The 14,988-nt window shown below is 41.5% G+C and overlaps 1 protein-coding gene and 1 long non-coding RNA gene across 4 annotated transcripts in view; one reads left to right on the top strand and one right to left on the bottom strand.

Moving 5' to 3' along the window:
- The window catches only part of LOC109284308 (uncharacterized), an 86,231-nt gene extending 72,298 nt beyond the window's left edge, over nucleotides 1-13,933 (top strand). Inside the window, exon 3 of the long non-coding RNA XR_002091717.1 lies at nucleotides 12,582-13,933. This is a non-coding gene — a long non-coding RNA (uncharacterized LOC109284308). The remainder of the gene's footprint in view (nucleotides 1-12,581) is intronic.
- The window catches only part of SPAG16 (sperm associated antigen 16), a 988,711-nt gene that overhangs the window by 496,694 nt on the left and 477,029 nt on the right, over nucleotides 1-14,988 (bottom strand). The window lies entirely within an intron of this gene.

Here is a 14,988-nt window from a genome sequence, read left to right as displayed (position 1 = left end):
CTTATCTTAGACAAGTTACTCTGTGATCAGAACAGTGGGGTTTGTCCTGAGGAATGTGAGTAAGTAGCCTAGATTAAGCGAAGATCTCAGTACTAGGGCTGTGCGAATTTTCCACAGCCATTTCATTTTGGATGTGTTTCAGGCTGTTTTGGCACCCAAAACACTGAATCTGAATGAAAACAGAAGGCTCAGAAATATTTTTGAAACTAAACGAGGCATCTGAAACATTTCAGAAAATTTTTCAGAAAATGTCAGCGTTTTGGAGCTGGGCTTTTAGGGAAACAGCTGTATGCTGCTACACTGCTTTGTGACTTGGCTCTGCAGGGGGCAGAGATCTGCACCAGGGGTCTCCTTGCCGCTGCTGCCCACCCCATGCTACCCCGGTGATGCGGGGCTGCACAGGGTGGGCAGTGCTGGTGAGGAGACCCCAGCACAGATCTTTGCTCCCTGTGGAGCTAGGTTGCATAGCAGGGCAGTGCTGGTCCCTGCTGTCCGACCTGGCTCCACAGGGAGCAGAGAGAGATCCGGGGCAGCGTGGGGTAGGCAGCGGCCGTAAGGAGACCCCTGGCATGGATCTCTGCTCCCTTCAGAGCCAGATCACACGACAGAGCAGTGCTGGTCACTGCCCCGCAACCTGGGATCTCCGCAGGGAGCAGAGATCCGTGCTGGGGTCTCCTCGCCACCGCTGCCTGCCCTGAGCAGCCCCACGTCGCCAGGGCAGTGCAGGGTGGGCAGTGGTGGTGAGGAGACCCTTGGCATGGATCTCTGCTCCCTGCAGAGCTGAGTCACTTCACGCGGCAGGGACAAGCAGGCTTACTCGCTACTCCACGCTGCTTCCCTGCCCTGCAACCCCTGTGCAGGAAAAGCCCTGTGCAGATCTCTGATCCCTGTCACTCACACTTACATTCTCATCTAAGAAACTGATTACCGCCTTGAGAAATAGTTTAGGGGACTATGTGTATGAGGAAAGGAGTGAGAATCCAAGTGTGAGTGACAGAGATCAGCGATCTGCACGGGGGTCTCCTCACCTGCATGGAGGGCAGCGGTCCTCCTCCAGATGAGTCACCCATGGCCCCGTCCTGCTCCCCGCTGGGGCCCCAAGCCCTGCCCCTCTGGGTAGGGTTGTGAGAAGCTTGCAGTCCGTTCAAAGCACATTTGGAGGAGATTCGGCCGAAACAAAACAGGACAATGATCCAAAACACCGAAACAAATCCCTGTCCTCAGAAACAGCTGAATCTGAAACCAAATTGAAACAGGGCCATTTTGCACAGCCCTACTAAGGACAAGAAAGGTAGATCGGCAAAATGAAACAAGGTCTATTTAACAAGTTAAACAACATCTGACTTGTACTTAACAGCAGCTTCCATTTGACCTTGAAGTCAAGCTGTGTCTTGAAGGAGACTTGCAAGAGGACTTTGCATCATAGCACCAATGGAGCCCCTATACTCTCACGTTTCTTATTTAAGTAATGCTGTGGAAATGGTACTACAGGAGCCCTGCTTGCACCTCATTTTTTTGGAAAAAATCTAGTGTTTTTCTTGAGAAACTGATTACCTCCATGAGAAATAGTATAGGGGACTGTGTGTATGAGGAAAGGAGTGAGAATCTAAGTGTGAGTACACAAGCAGATGTATTTTTATTGTATAGGTGGAGGGGTTTAGGACTTGCTAGTTTTTATGGAAGAAATCAGTTAGCTTTTTGCATTGGCTATTGTATTTTCTTGAGCATTTTGTAAGGTAATGCTAAATGATCACCTAAGGCAAATATGAACTAAATCATGCAACTCCAATACAGTAACAACCTGACTCTCAGCAAGCATATTTCTTAACTTATATTTGAAAATTTATTTTTCAAAGTTTATGTACAGCTTCAAAAGAATCCAGATATACTTTCCCGGGGATCTGAAGTTTCAAATAAGGTATCCTTGTGTGGATATTGCAGCCAGATGCAGCTTCACTCACTTCAAGAGAGCAAACTGTGACTCTCTGCTCACAAAAGATGAACAGCTCTTGAATACACTTCAGACACCATTTCATAAAACACCATGATGCTTATCTAACAGCTGTTAAAAAATAAGCCTTCACACTGAAGCATGATAAGAAATGCAGAATTTCTCCACTGCTCCTACTCAAGTTCCCCCCCCCCCCCAAATACTTTACACAATTACTTAAAGGCTTTCACTGAGTAAATTTGTGAGATACCAAAAGACCATCAAGACACAAATATATCTGTGTAATTGCAAAACTTTACTGATTAGCTAAAAGACATATAGAAACAAAAGTAGGAATAACTGTCAATACAGTTCCTTGAACAGTAACAGAGAAGGAGAATATTGGTATTATTGAAATGGATGGCTATATCACAAAGGAGACAAGGTAAAGGCTCAGAAAGGAGGACTGTCATAGTGCTGCCAGAGTCACAGGCTGGGAGAATAGCTCAAGAGTAGAAACATTGAGAATACTTATATTTGGAGAGTCACATAAGGGGGTCAAACAGCTTCCCCCTTGAGTCAAAAGAATTAGAGTTTTAAGCAAATGAAGTGTAAACAGATATATTTGGAACATGTGAAAGAACAGACATCCCAGAGACATATTTAAATATTCCATTTTAATGGCTTAGCATATTGGAATTTTCCACCTTAAATGCCCAAGCAGATGGTGGGAAATTGCACTGACATGGGTATATTTTTGATGATTTGTAATTTTTTTGTATTGAATATATTCACCAAGGAAATGTTTTATTTCTCTCTTCTGTTGTTCTGCAGATTCTCACTAAGATTTGTCATGAATATGTATTAACTTGCAGTTATTTAAAAAACACAGGAGGCTTTTTCCATTTATACTAAGCTCTTCTGGGAGGTAGTATCCCAATTCCCACCCCCAGAACACCCTGTCATGGATTATTTTTAAGACCTTTGATTATGCAGAAGTAAATTCACAGTTGAAGATGTCTGTAATTACAAAAGAATACTGAAAATGTAGCAAGGCAGAAAAGGAATTAGCCCATCTTCAAATTTGCCTCTGAACATTGGCTATATAAATATAGAAAGAAAGAACAAGCATTTAGCAATCAGTATCTGCCACCATCAGCTAGATAGTTTATTCTACTTACCTAAGCTGCTCCTAAAAGACTAACATTTGAAGGAACCTATGAGAGCTCTGTATCTTTCCTTTATTTCTGTATCTGGAGAACACTTTTCTTATGACCTCTGGCATAGCTGAAAGCCACTTCAGCAAACATACTATCAATATCACTTGGTGAAATGTATTGGTTTGAAAACATCACAGAAAGTTTAAAATGTAATATTAAAACATGATTTTTTTTTTTAAGTATGTTAATTGGTGGGAATATTCTTAATAGATAGCTGAATATATATGTGGAAAAAGAGGCAAGATCCAAAAGAGGGACATCAGGAGGACAGTTTAGGAATTTTCACTTCCCTGACTTAGTCTTTGTGCTGGCAGGGTCCCAAATGAACAGTGCAATAAATAGCGTCATACATAAGAGACTGTGAAACACTCACATTCTGTGGACTGGGCAGGGATTTTATTTGTAATTTCATTCACAGTTTACACCCTGCCGCAGAGGTTCCATGCTATTATCAGTGCATAAAAGAGAAATAAATTCTGCCAGTTAGCTGAATTTCCATCACAATATCTGGATGAAATACCATTAAGATTTAACTCAAGAGAAAATGCTATGAATTATCCTAAGATGCTATATCAGTGAGCCATCTTTGCTAAACACAGCAGTTATGCACAACCATGTGTCATGAAATCTGAACAAAAATCAGAGGAGATTCTACAGTACATTTGAAATCCATCTATGTTGTCATTATATAGCTGCATCATTTTTTGTTTCTTATATGCTGGCACTAGTTTTCAAAGACTGATCATACCAGCCACTGCACTCGTAGGAAAATAGTCACTCATCAATAACACAGACTATAAAAGACAGCAAAAACACATTCCTTAGGTGCCCAATTCTTTTCTTTAGAATACTGAATCCTTTGTAAATGGATTACATTCTCTTTACTCATAGCTAGAGCTATCAATCACTGGCAGGAGGTTGAAATGACTTACCAATCAACTGTTTTTTCTAGAATTTGTACTTCCCACAGCTGAGTGCCACAAACTTTTTATTAGTTCAAACTAATATTTAAGCAAAACTATTTCAACATCCAGCCATGTGATAATTAAACTATACCCTTCAAAAGAGTGATTTTGAAACAAGTGCTCTAGCTAGTTAGACTGCTACAGATTCTGGTATGAAAATGGGTGGATCCAGGATTTTGAAAAGGGTGGAGGAGTCAGATTAACTCTCCCTTGGCCCTGCAATCACCATAGTTTCATATGGCAAGTGAGGATCTAAAGTCTTAAATTTGGCTGTGGTTGCAGAGCCAGGGAAAGGTTAACTTGGCTCTTGGCAGCAACACCTACTACTACCCCTCACACCAATGGTGTTTTGCGTGGTGAAGGGAGGTGGGGAAGAGATGGAGGGAGCCAAAGAGTGAACTCCTGATGTGGCTCCATGTGGTTGGAACCCACTGGCTTCTACCCTGGTGGTCCCCTTTACTGAGCATCCTGGGGCCTGTGCCCCGGTTGTCCACTCACACTTACACAACTGGAAGGAGAAACTGAAGGGGGAGCAACATACCCCCACCTCCCTCCCCCTCCCATCCTCCCTGGTCCCTGGGAAGATCAGTGGTTTTCTTTCTGAACTGTGCCTCTTATGAGTATTTCTGAGCTTTTTCTGAACTGGGCCTTTTCTCTGAGAAAGTGGAGTTAGGGAGAAGGAGTAATGCTGGCTTTCAGGATTTCAGGAAAATGTTGTGGTCCGTGCAAAGGGCTGGTGGCAGAGCAGTTATCTTGCTAGTGCTCCAGAGTTTAAGCCTCATCTCTGACTTGGGCTGAAAGCTACTCCTAGCAGACCCATCTGTAAAATGGGGACTTTGTCATTTGAGCTAGAGAATCAGAGGCTGATATATGTGAAAGCTAGCTACACTTCTCTCTCAGGCTTTCTAGGCTTAGGTTGACCATGCTTGATTGAGGTCTACATAAATAGGGACCAGAATTTAATTTATATATAGAAAGCAATTCAAAGACAAGAAAACTGTTGATTATTTCTGACATTCTTGTTTCTCTCTTCTTTTGGCATTCAGCAATCTAGCTGTAGGTGCTTGGTGCATGCTAGATCATGGCTGAGTTGATCAGATTATTTAACTTTTATATAAATCACACTAGGTTGGAAGGATACTGAGTGATGTTATATTGAAATTTTTGTGATTACAGCTGCAGCACAAAAGTGACCACTGAGTTCATTTATTGGGCTCCCTGGAAAAGTAGAAGTCTTTGAAATTTTCTATGGAGTCTTAGAGTGCCAAGTGATCTTACCACCCATTTAAACACTTTCTGGTTCAGTAACAATCCCCTTGGCAGCAGGGACTTCTTGCTCAGCAAATGTGCCATTGTACTGGTGTTTCTTTTACATGGATGGCCTTAAAGGACACAATGTTCTTTGTGCCTGTTAACTATATGGAGAGGTTTCCATTGACACTTTAGTCCCTTTGTTCTTCATTGCCAGTTCAGCTAACAAGACTATGATTACACACTGTCTATCATGTTGCACTTTCCAATCTCTCTAAAGAGTTTGTCACTGTGCTCTGTTTCAGGAAATGTATGTTACTTTCCCCCTTTTCCATCCAAATTCTGTGGACAATGTATTCTGCTCAATAGGCTACGTTCTCATATACTGGCATCTGAAGTCAGGACACTTGTTTTCCTCTTAACATGGCAAATTAAAAGACACAGAGATCCTCTATTACCAGAGCCAAGGATTCCCATACCTGCTCTGGTCTTGAGGTTAGCAACCTTTTAGGAGTGCTGGATCCCCTACCACTACCAATTCTGCCAGCCACTGAATTGCCAGCATCCCAATGCACATGCAACCCATCCAACCACTGACATCCCAATGCATGTGCAACCCAAGTGACAAATTTTCCCAACATATATGCAACTCAGCAGCTGAACTGCCATCAGTGTCCCAGCTTCCTGAGCCAGATGCAATTGATTGGCAGGCCAAATCTGACCTGCAGGATACAGGTTGCCAACCCCTGCTCTAGTCCTTTGAACTTTTCGATTAATCAAAGAATACCCTGGAGTTCTTTTGGTGAAGAATAGACATTTGAAAGATTATAATTTTAAGACTCAGAAAAAGCTTACCATGCAATTACTGCAGCCATCCATATTGATTAAGTGAAGCACTGGCCAAACAGGTGAGGCCATTAGTTACAGTACTTCGGGCAAAACTCCAAACTGCTGGCTTTGCTCACCCCCTCCAAGTCACCCATCATATGGGGAAAATCAATACTGAGCTTTAAAAAATTGTCAAAAAAGTGCCACCCCCCCAGACAAGCAACCTCCTGCAGGGATTATGACATATATTTGGAGTGTGCCTTAAAGAGCAGTAAGAGTAACTACGGTACCACAGTACTAGTACAACACACTAGAGAAGAACAGAAAACATATACTACACTTTGGACATCATTGGGCTTCTTATGTGGTAACTGTACTACTAAAAATGGATAAGGATAAAAGGATAGGATCAATATATACTTGACATGTAATACTAATGTGAAAATAATCCTAACCCAATTAATTGCAGGATGAGATTATTAAATACCACTTAAATTACGAGGTTCCAAATCACTGAATGTCTTACATTCACCAGATTAGGTACTGTATGAATATTTAGAAATAGGAGAAACAGATCATGTAGAAACAGTGATTGAAATGACCATTTTGAATGAGAGCATGTCTGTTGCATTTATTTTATGATCTCAGTTCTTTGGTAGAAAGGAAAAAAATCTTAAGGTCTTTGATTTTCATCTTCACAAATGCAATTTAAAACAAAATAGTAGGAGCAAGGAGCAAGTGAGAAGTCAATTTCCTTATCCATTTGGATATAGCAAAATTCCTGAAACATAGTACTTGTGCTACAAACTGAAATCTATATTACCAATAACAATGTATTCACTATCAAAAACAGCTGGGATACCAGGAACTTTTTGAAGCAGGACTTCTTCACAAAATCACAAGCTGTAATTTGCATTTGATTTACAATGAGAAATAAAAACATCCTTTCCTTGCTTTGATGTGTTAAACAAGAAATTAGCAGGATAGGCTCTTCAAAGATACCCTGTTCCACTCAGGGACCTAGGTTATGTTTTGAATCAGAGAGTGATTCCTCCTTTCTAGCAGTTTCAGGCTATTGCATGGTAAACTCTTTAAACCATCTGTGTTAATGAAAGGAACAGAGTCCTTTGTGTAAAACTTCTGCAGGAAAAGCATGCAGCTATAGGTAAAACATGCTCTTGCTGTTCTATCTCTAAAACAAGCTTTTTGAGTAGTGTATCTGAGCAGACTCATGGCTTCTTTTCCCTAAGGCAACTGCAGTGGTTGTCCGATCTTGGTTGTTTTGACTTATGGCCCTAATACATAAAAGAGCACAGCAGACTTCTGTCCCTAAATCATTTGGACACATTTAAAATCTCCTCTACTCCAATTTTGATAATTTTGAAACTTATAAACGGTATAAAATTTCTATAAGACATACACCAATACATGGTTTAACCGTGAAGTATGATTAAGTGGCATAATCAAATATATGCAATTTTACATTTTAGTTCTATCACATGATACTTGGTTTTAGAGCATCCAATAATAATTTCACGATCCACTATTTTCTATGTATTAAAGTAGCCAAATATTTCAAGACTATGAAATCTGAATTCCCCCCATTTACCATACCCTGCATAAAACTTACCCTAGCAAACTAGACCTTGGTAACAATTTCCCCAGAATATCAAATTTAAATTTCTAACACAAAATTCTATAAGAATGAGCATGTTACACTGGTGATATATTCATTCAGGCTTCAGGAAAGAGAGCCACACTCTGAAGCACACTATTGGTTTGTGTAGTTTATGAAAAATGGCTTCAAATACAAAACAGAAAATCTATTTTTATTCCCTGGAAGCTCAGGAAACAGTACAGTTATAGCAATAGTAATCTGATCAAATCTAAGTGAAGAGAAACAACACTGGGCAAAAATGGGAGGGGGAATAAAGTCACCTAAAAACAAATAGTATTTTGTAGACAAAAATGACAAATCTTGATGGATACAGACATAGATACACATAAATCCATGTCACTGGGGATATATTTGGGGGCAGATTTGCTTGTGTAATCCAGTTGTTTTGTTCTATTTTGACATAAAGCATCTATAAAACCATTCTAAATTACCAGGTTTGTAGGATTTAGGACTATGCTGTCATAACTACGAAAGCAATTAGAAGCCTGGTCATATTGGCGACAGTGGCCTATAACCACTGATATCAATTTTAGTAGGGATCTCATGTTAATTGGTATTTTTGTTTCAGACACTTCTTAAAAGGAAAATGTCCACAAAGACAACCCCAAATGTATTGTGATAAAAAAATCTTACAGTGTCTATGTTATTCTCACAGTTTTGAAGCCAAAGTCATGGTTTAGAATGTTTTGCAAAGGCAATACTGCATTCCATTATAAATACATTTAAAATATCTATTCAATGGTATATGCTGAATTAAATAAGGATACCAAGAATGAAAATATGAATCTTTTCCTTAAGTTGTAAATAGGACTGATGCTACCAAATGAGATAACGAGATAAATTTGATGCTAACATGACTGGCTTCACTAAACAAACATCGATTTTAAAGAAAAGGGATGTGCTTGCTGTACGATTTAACCTATGCCTTAGTACATTACTTCTTAACGCAATCTACAAAACAACTCCTTTTATTAGAAGTGATGCAAAGGAAGTGTCTCAAAACACATCAGAAAAAAAAGTCCTTCCTTTCTTTTAAAATCCCAACCCATTTTACTCAATAAATAACACAATAGGATTCAGTTTTCCTTTAAAAAGTGAAGAAAGAAAACTATAATGACATTTACAAGAAAATCACCTGTAAGTAATAAAAGAAATCCACAGGCTCTGAAACAGGATACTATTACATTTTCATCACATATTATGGTAATGTAAATCTAGGTGCTATAATTTAGCAAGCAGGAAGCTTTACATCAATTTGACAGTCTTATTAGCCTCAGTAGAAGGTGAAAACTCAGAGGAGGTAGTTATTGTTGATGCAAACAAGCTTTTGGTATCTTCTCTTCTTCTAACTTTTTAAACTTCACACAGAGATTATTTCGAGAAAGATCTTAATCCTTTAAAAGAAATGTAACAGCTATTTAAACTTCACAGTTTGTTCCTTGTGTTTTTGACTAATTTTCTACCTGTATGCACTACTACTACTTCCAAACTTTTTTGAGATTTGCCTGTCCTGTCTGTACAGCTAATTGTCTTCTCTAGGTTCTCATCTCTGATCTGGCCTTCCTGACATCTACCTTGACCCCTTACAAAAAGTGAAAAAAAACATTAAACAGCCCCACAAATTAATCTGACCTCCTCTTCCTCCAGTGCCTCCAGGAATGTTAACATTAGGTGATTATCTTACAAGGTCCCTGCATTATTCTGCTCCTTCTTACCTATTCTTTTTTCCTGTCTCACCTCTGTTTTGTCATCAATATCATGCTGCTCTCAAGTTTCTTTGCACCAACTGCTGTGATGCACCCTATAGATGGACCATTTTTTCAGGTAGTCCCCAAGGTCCATATCAGGGGTGGGCAATTATTTGGGCTGCAGGGCCACTTAAGAAGTTTTGGTGAGTTGTTGTGGGCTGGGTAAAAACCACACCTCCACCCCTCCCACCCTGCAACAGATGACGAAAGCTCCCTAAGTGGTAGATTATTAGATCACTCCGGAGGCGCTGGACAGAGCAGGCAGGGTCTCTGTGGAGACCAACCTGGGACCCGTGTGGGCAGGATGTGCTCGGCTGGGCAGATGGGATGGGTAGGAGCTACTGCTGCTGGGACTGCTGGAAAGCAGAGTCCAGCCCTTGTGCCACCCTTCCCATGTTACACACCCATGGGTGGTGAGACCAGCCACATGTGCCACATCCTGGGCTGCCCCCCATGCCTGGGCTGGGTGGGGCTGAGGGACTTGCTGCAGACCATATAAAATCCCTTGATGGGTCAGATTCAGCCTGTGGGCTATATTTTGCCCACCCTGATCTACATCCACCTACATTTACATACTTCTTAAAGCCTGACTTTTGCTTTGATGCCTCCATGAAACCACCTACTTGATTGTGGCTACATTAGCATATGGAGTAAATGTCATATATCTTGCATATGGTCCTAAACCAGCAATTCCCAAAGGACATGTCCCAGCACAGTGATGTGCCACAGCACAGTATTATGCTCTGACTGTGACAGAAGTGTACTGTGAGATCCTCCTGTGTGAGGAGGTAAATTATCTCTGTCCCCCACCCGCCACCCCTATCAGGCACCCTGAGGCTGTCCCATCCACTCTAGCAGTGCCTGAGGCTGCTTCTTTGGGACTGCTGCTGCCACTTTTCTTTGCCACACCTCAAACCCAGGCAGCACCTGGGCTGGCCCTGCCATATTCCTGGCAGTCCACACCAGTGTGAGTGGGCAGAAAGTGCACAAACAGAGCCATGTTTTGCAGCCCAGCTCACCACATCTAGTCCTCCTACACCCCTGAGGCCAGCAGGAAGGGTCACAGGGGTTGTCACCAACACGTTAGACCCTAAAGGAGCAGCCTTAATGGTGGGGACTGCCTTGGTCCCTGAGGTAGAAACCTCCTCAGAGAGGGGAAGACAGTGGACAGAGCAGGGCAGAGCAGGTTGAGGTCCTTAAGTGGCACAAGCTAGATCAGCAGTTCTCAACATTTTTTAGCTTTAAGGCCTCCCTCCACATTTTTTCTAAGTTTAGATCTATCTCAGTGATTTTTAGCTGGGGTGCTGCGAAATTCAGAAAAATTATGGGGGGATGCCCTGAGGCTAAAAAGATTGAGGAACCACTGATATAGAGACTAATCCTTTGATTAAAGAAAGATGTATTTAGTGTCATTTTTTTTAACAGAACATCTCAGCATTGGTCTGATTTCCTCTGGAAGGGTAATGGAATAGGTTATATATTTTGAGGGGAAAATACACACACACACGGCCTGTGTGAAGTGACTAATAATCATTTCGGATTCGGCCAATTCGGAGGACAGTGATTTGATTCGGTGATTTGAGCCACCATCCTGACTTGATTCAGCTGGATCTGATTCAGAGATTTGGCTGCTATTGAATCTCTGAATCATGCAGGCCCATCCCCCACCTGCTCTCCCAGCCCGGCAATGGCTACCACACCCGCCCCAACTCCCAGGACTTTGAAAAAAAAAAGCCCCGACTCATAAGGTGCTGCTGGGCAGGGGGCAATCCCCACTGCCCCCCACTACCCCATGCTGCATGGGGGGCTCTGCACGAGCCCCCCAACCTCACCCCCCACTATCCCAGCCCCCCACCAGCTGCCCTGCCTGCCCCAGCTCTGGCCCTTTAAGGAAAAAAAAGCCCAAACCCCCCAGACTCACTAGTTCCTGCCTGGTGGGGGCAATCCCTGCTGCCCTACACTGCCCCACACCGTGTGGGGGGCTCTTCCATGAGCCCCACAAAGCCCTAAGGCTTCTGCAGAAGCTGGTGAGTTTGGGGTTTTATTCAGTTGTTTTTTTCTTAAAGGGCCAGAGCTGGGGTGGGCAGGGCAGCTGTGGGGGTGCTAGAGGAGTGGAGGGGGGTTGGGGAGCTCATGACAGAGCCCCCTCATGCAGCGTAGGGTATTGGGGGGCAGTAGGGATTGCCCCCCTGCTGGGCAGCACCCAGTGAGTCGGAGCTTTTTTTTAAAGCACTGGGAGATGGGGTGGGTGGGGTAGCCATGGGAGGGCTGGGGGAGTAGGCAGGGGTCCCCCCCATGGTTCCCTCCCCCCTCCTCTAGCCCCGCCTCCCCCTCCCCCTAGTTACCAACTCCAAGTCCAGCTCCAGCTCCCTACTGCAGCCGGCAGGGACTGCCCAAATTATTGAAGCTCTTTGAATCTTTTCCAAAGTTTCAGAGAGCTTTGAATCGATTCGGACCTTCTTATTGATCCCCTGATTCAATTTAGATTTGGAGATTTGGTCACTGAATCAGGCCAAATCTCCTCTGAATCGCATCACCAACTGAAGTTTCGCACAGCCCACACACACACACACAAACATACACACACACACACATACACCCACCACACCTTTTTGAGTGTAAGAGTCAAGTGTGCTGCCAATTTGAGTCCAGAAAAAAGTGTGCCCCAGGGATCAAGTTTTGGAAACAATGTCCTAAGCTAATATAAATCAGGCTAGATCCTGAGCCATACTAATTATTTTTATGCTACTCTGGCAGTACAAAGAAGTTGTATAATCTGGAAGTCCTGTGGTTAGAAGGTGACTGGCCTTGAGGTATTAATCTCTGTAGCAATCTTGGTCACACACCGGCATGTTCCCTTCCTTTCTCAAGGCTCCTCTATGCCATGCTCTGAAATGAAAGGGTCTTCCCTCTAGTTCAGCTCCAAGCAGGGAACTCATTTTTTCCATGTTTATTTCACAGATCAGATGTTTCAGCCTTTTGACATCACCAGGGCAGACTGAAATGATGGGAAGAAGAATTGGACCTCACAGCATGGAAGGAGGAAGCATTAAATAAAAAAAAAGATCAGAGCCCTGGAATGGAGAACACTGATAAAAAAAAAAATATTTCTAATTTCTTGGGATAAGCGAGGAAACCTGGATATAGAAACATCTCAGTCAACACTATGATCATATCCTAAGCTTCTTCCCTACTTTTTAAAAAAATATATACATGCACAAATCAGAACATATTCCACTTAAGATTTCAGATTCCAATTAATTTCCACATGATATTTTAGTGCAATACTCACTGTTCCTTAAACAGCCTAATAATTTTTTAAAGGCTGGTCAGCCATTCTTTTTTTTTTCTTTCCTATCAATAATGGCACTTCTTAAATTTACAAAACCTTTAAGGAAGATTCCATCAGAGATCAGCCATTTATTTTCCTAGATTTGTCCTTGAAATTCTGAAAGACTCTCCAAAGGTATGATTTAAAGCACTAAGAACTTGCTCAGTTGGGGCCAATCTTCAGCGGGTGCAACTTATCATTGCTCCAGCAAAGTCAGTAGAGTTATTTTGTCCCTATACTCCAAAGGAAATCAACATGAATAAGAGAAAGAAGGACTTGTATTTTCTGGAGAATAATCACTGAAAACAGCCAGTTTCATGCCCAATAGTTCAATATCACACAAATAGTCCCTCTGAAATCCTATGGGTTAAGGCAAGGTTCAGCAACTTTGGATCCAGCCTACAGAGCTGTGGCTTTAGTGGAGGGGGAGCTCTGTCTGTGCCATGCTGCAGTGGGAGTCCTGGAAGTGTGGGGTAGGGAGAAGGGGAGAAGGTGGCCAGGTTCTACTGTTGGCCTGGCTCGCTGCAGCTTCAAGCTGGGTCATTTTGGCCCTCTCCCTACATACCCCCAGAAAATGTTGGGTTAATGTATTACCCAACATGAAAAAAAAAAGTATTTGAAACTGATCCTAAATCTATAAACTGAACGCAAGGAGAAAAGAGAGTCCAGAACTGAAATAACAGTGGCTATATACTGGTGTAGCTCCACTAACTTCAACAGGCTGGTACTCTTTTACAGTGCTAGAACTTGAACTCCAGTTTCTTTTTTCTTCATTAGAATTTAAAATAAGGCCTCAGGTCTGTTATATTTAATGCAAATATACTTACTTGTTCTGTGAAAAATGACTCTCAGCTTCTGCACTGTGATTCAAAACTGCTTTGTCTTTTAAATGTAATTGTAATGTAATGCTTTGCCAAAATCTGAACTCTTTCTACTTACACGTATAAGATGCATCATCTGAATTAAATGTCTTGCTAGAAAACCCTAAAAGGTCTATTGTAATACATCAAGTACACATCTCACTGTCAGTGAATTACAAAAATAATTAAACAAAAATCGTGAATCTTGAGCACAAGTTCATTGTTACAAAGGGGCTGAGATCATTTACCATGATATGCAAATTCTGTCTGACAGGAGGAATTCACAATGATCAAAATTAATTTCCTTAATATGGTCTTGTAATTTAAAAGAAATATTAAGAAGCCACATGGCATATAATGAAGTGAGGAAAAAAATAGCTAACTGATTGCTGCTGCTTTCAAAATTAGAGGGAATGATTGTTGTAGTGAAGGATGGTTCTGCCATTCTGGTCTGATACCCTGAAAGTAACTTACATATTCTACATATGCATTATCATGGTTTCTATACAAAAAAGAAAAGAATTATGATTTCCATGCCATGAATAATCTCCAAGGAATACAATGGTAGGATTTTAAACATGAAATCCTCATTGAAGATAGCTGTTTACTCATTAAGATTTAAAATGAACCAAAAATCTTTTATCATAACCCCTTAATAAGTGGACTTATATCCCTTTTTAGAACAGTGTGTTCTTATGATGTTTAATATTTCTCTCTTATCTGGCAATCTTAGAAGCTTTACTTCCTATATAAAGAAATGACATCTTTAGCTGAAGGGGTGTGTATGGATCTTTTCTACAGATCCCAGCTATAAGCATGGTTTAATTTTTTAGAGTTTAATTCTAGTTTTTGCATCCTTGAAACTATGCCTAAAACCCAGTAACATTTGTGTCCTTAGAATGATACTGATGATGACAATGATGATGAAGATTAATGGTATTCTGAGTTTCAGGACAGGTGATAAACAGCAAGTGAAAACTAAGCTCTTGGCCCAGTGACAGCACAGACAAACAACAGACGTAATAAAGCAAGAGCTATTTATGGAAGGAAATGCAAACAAGCCTCATGGAAGTGGGGGAATTTAAGAAATGAAAATGAAGGGAGGAAGAGTGATTGGCACACATTGATGAAGAGTGTCAGGGAAACACGGAGAAAAGCACAGAATAAGAAAATCAGG

Source organism: Alligator mississippiensis, chromosome 4 (assembly GCF_030867095.1).
Source record: "Alligator mississippiensis isolate rAllMis1 chromosome 4, rAllMis1, whole genome shotgun sequence".
In the NCBI taxonomy this organism is placed as follows: Eukaryota; Metazoa; Chordata; order Crocodylia; family Alligatoridae; genus Alligator; species Alligator mississippiensis.
This window is presented reverse-complemented; position numbering and strand designations above follow the sequence as displayed.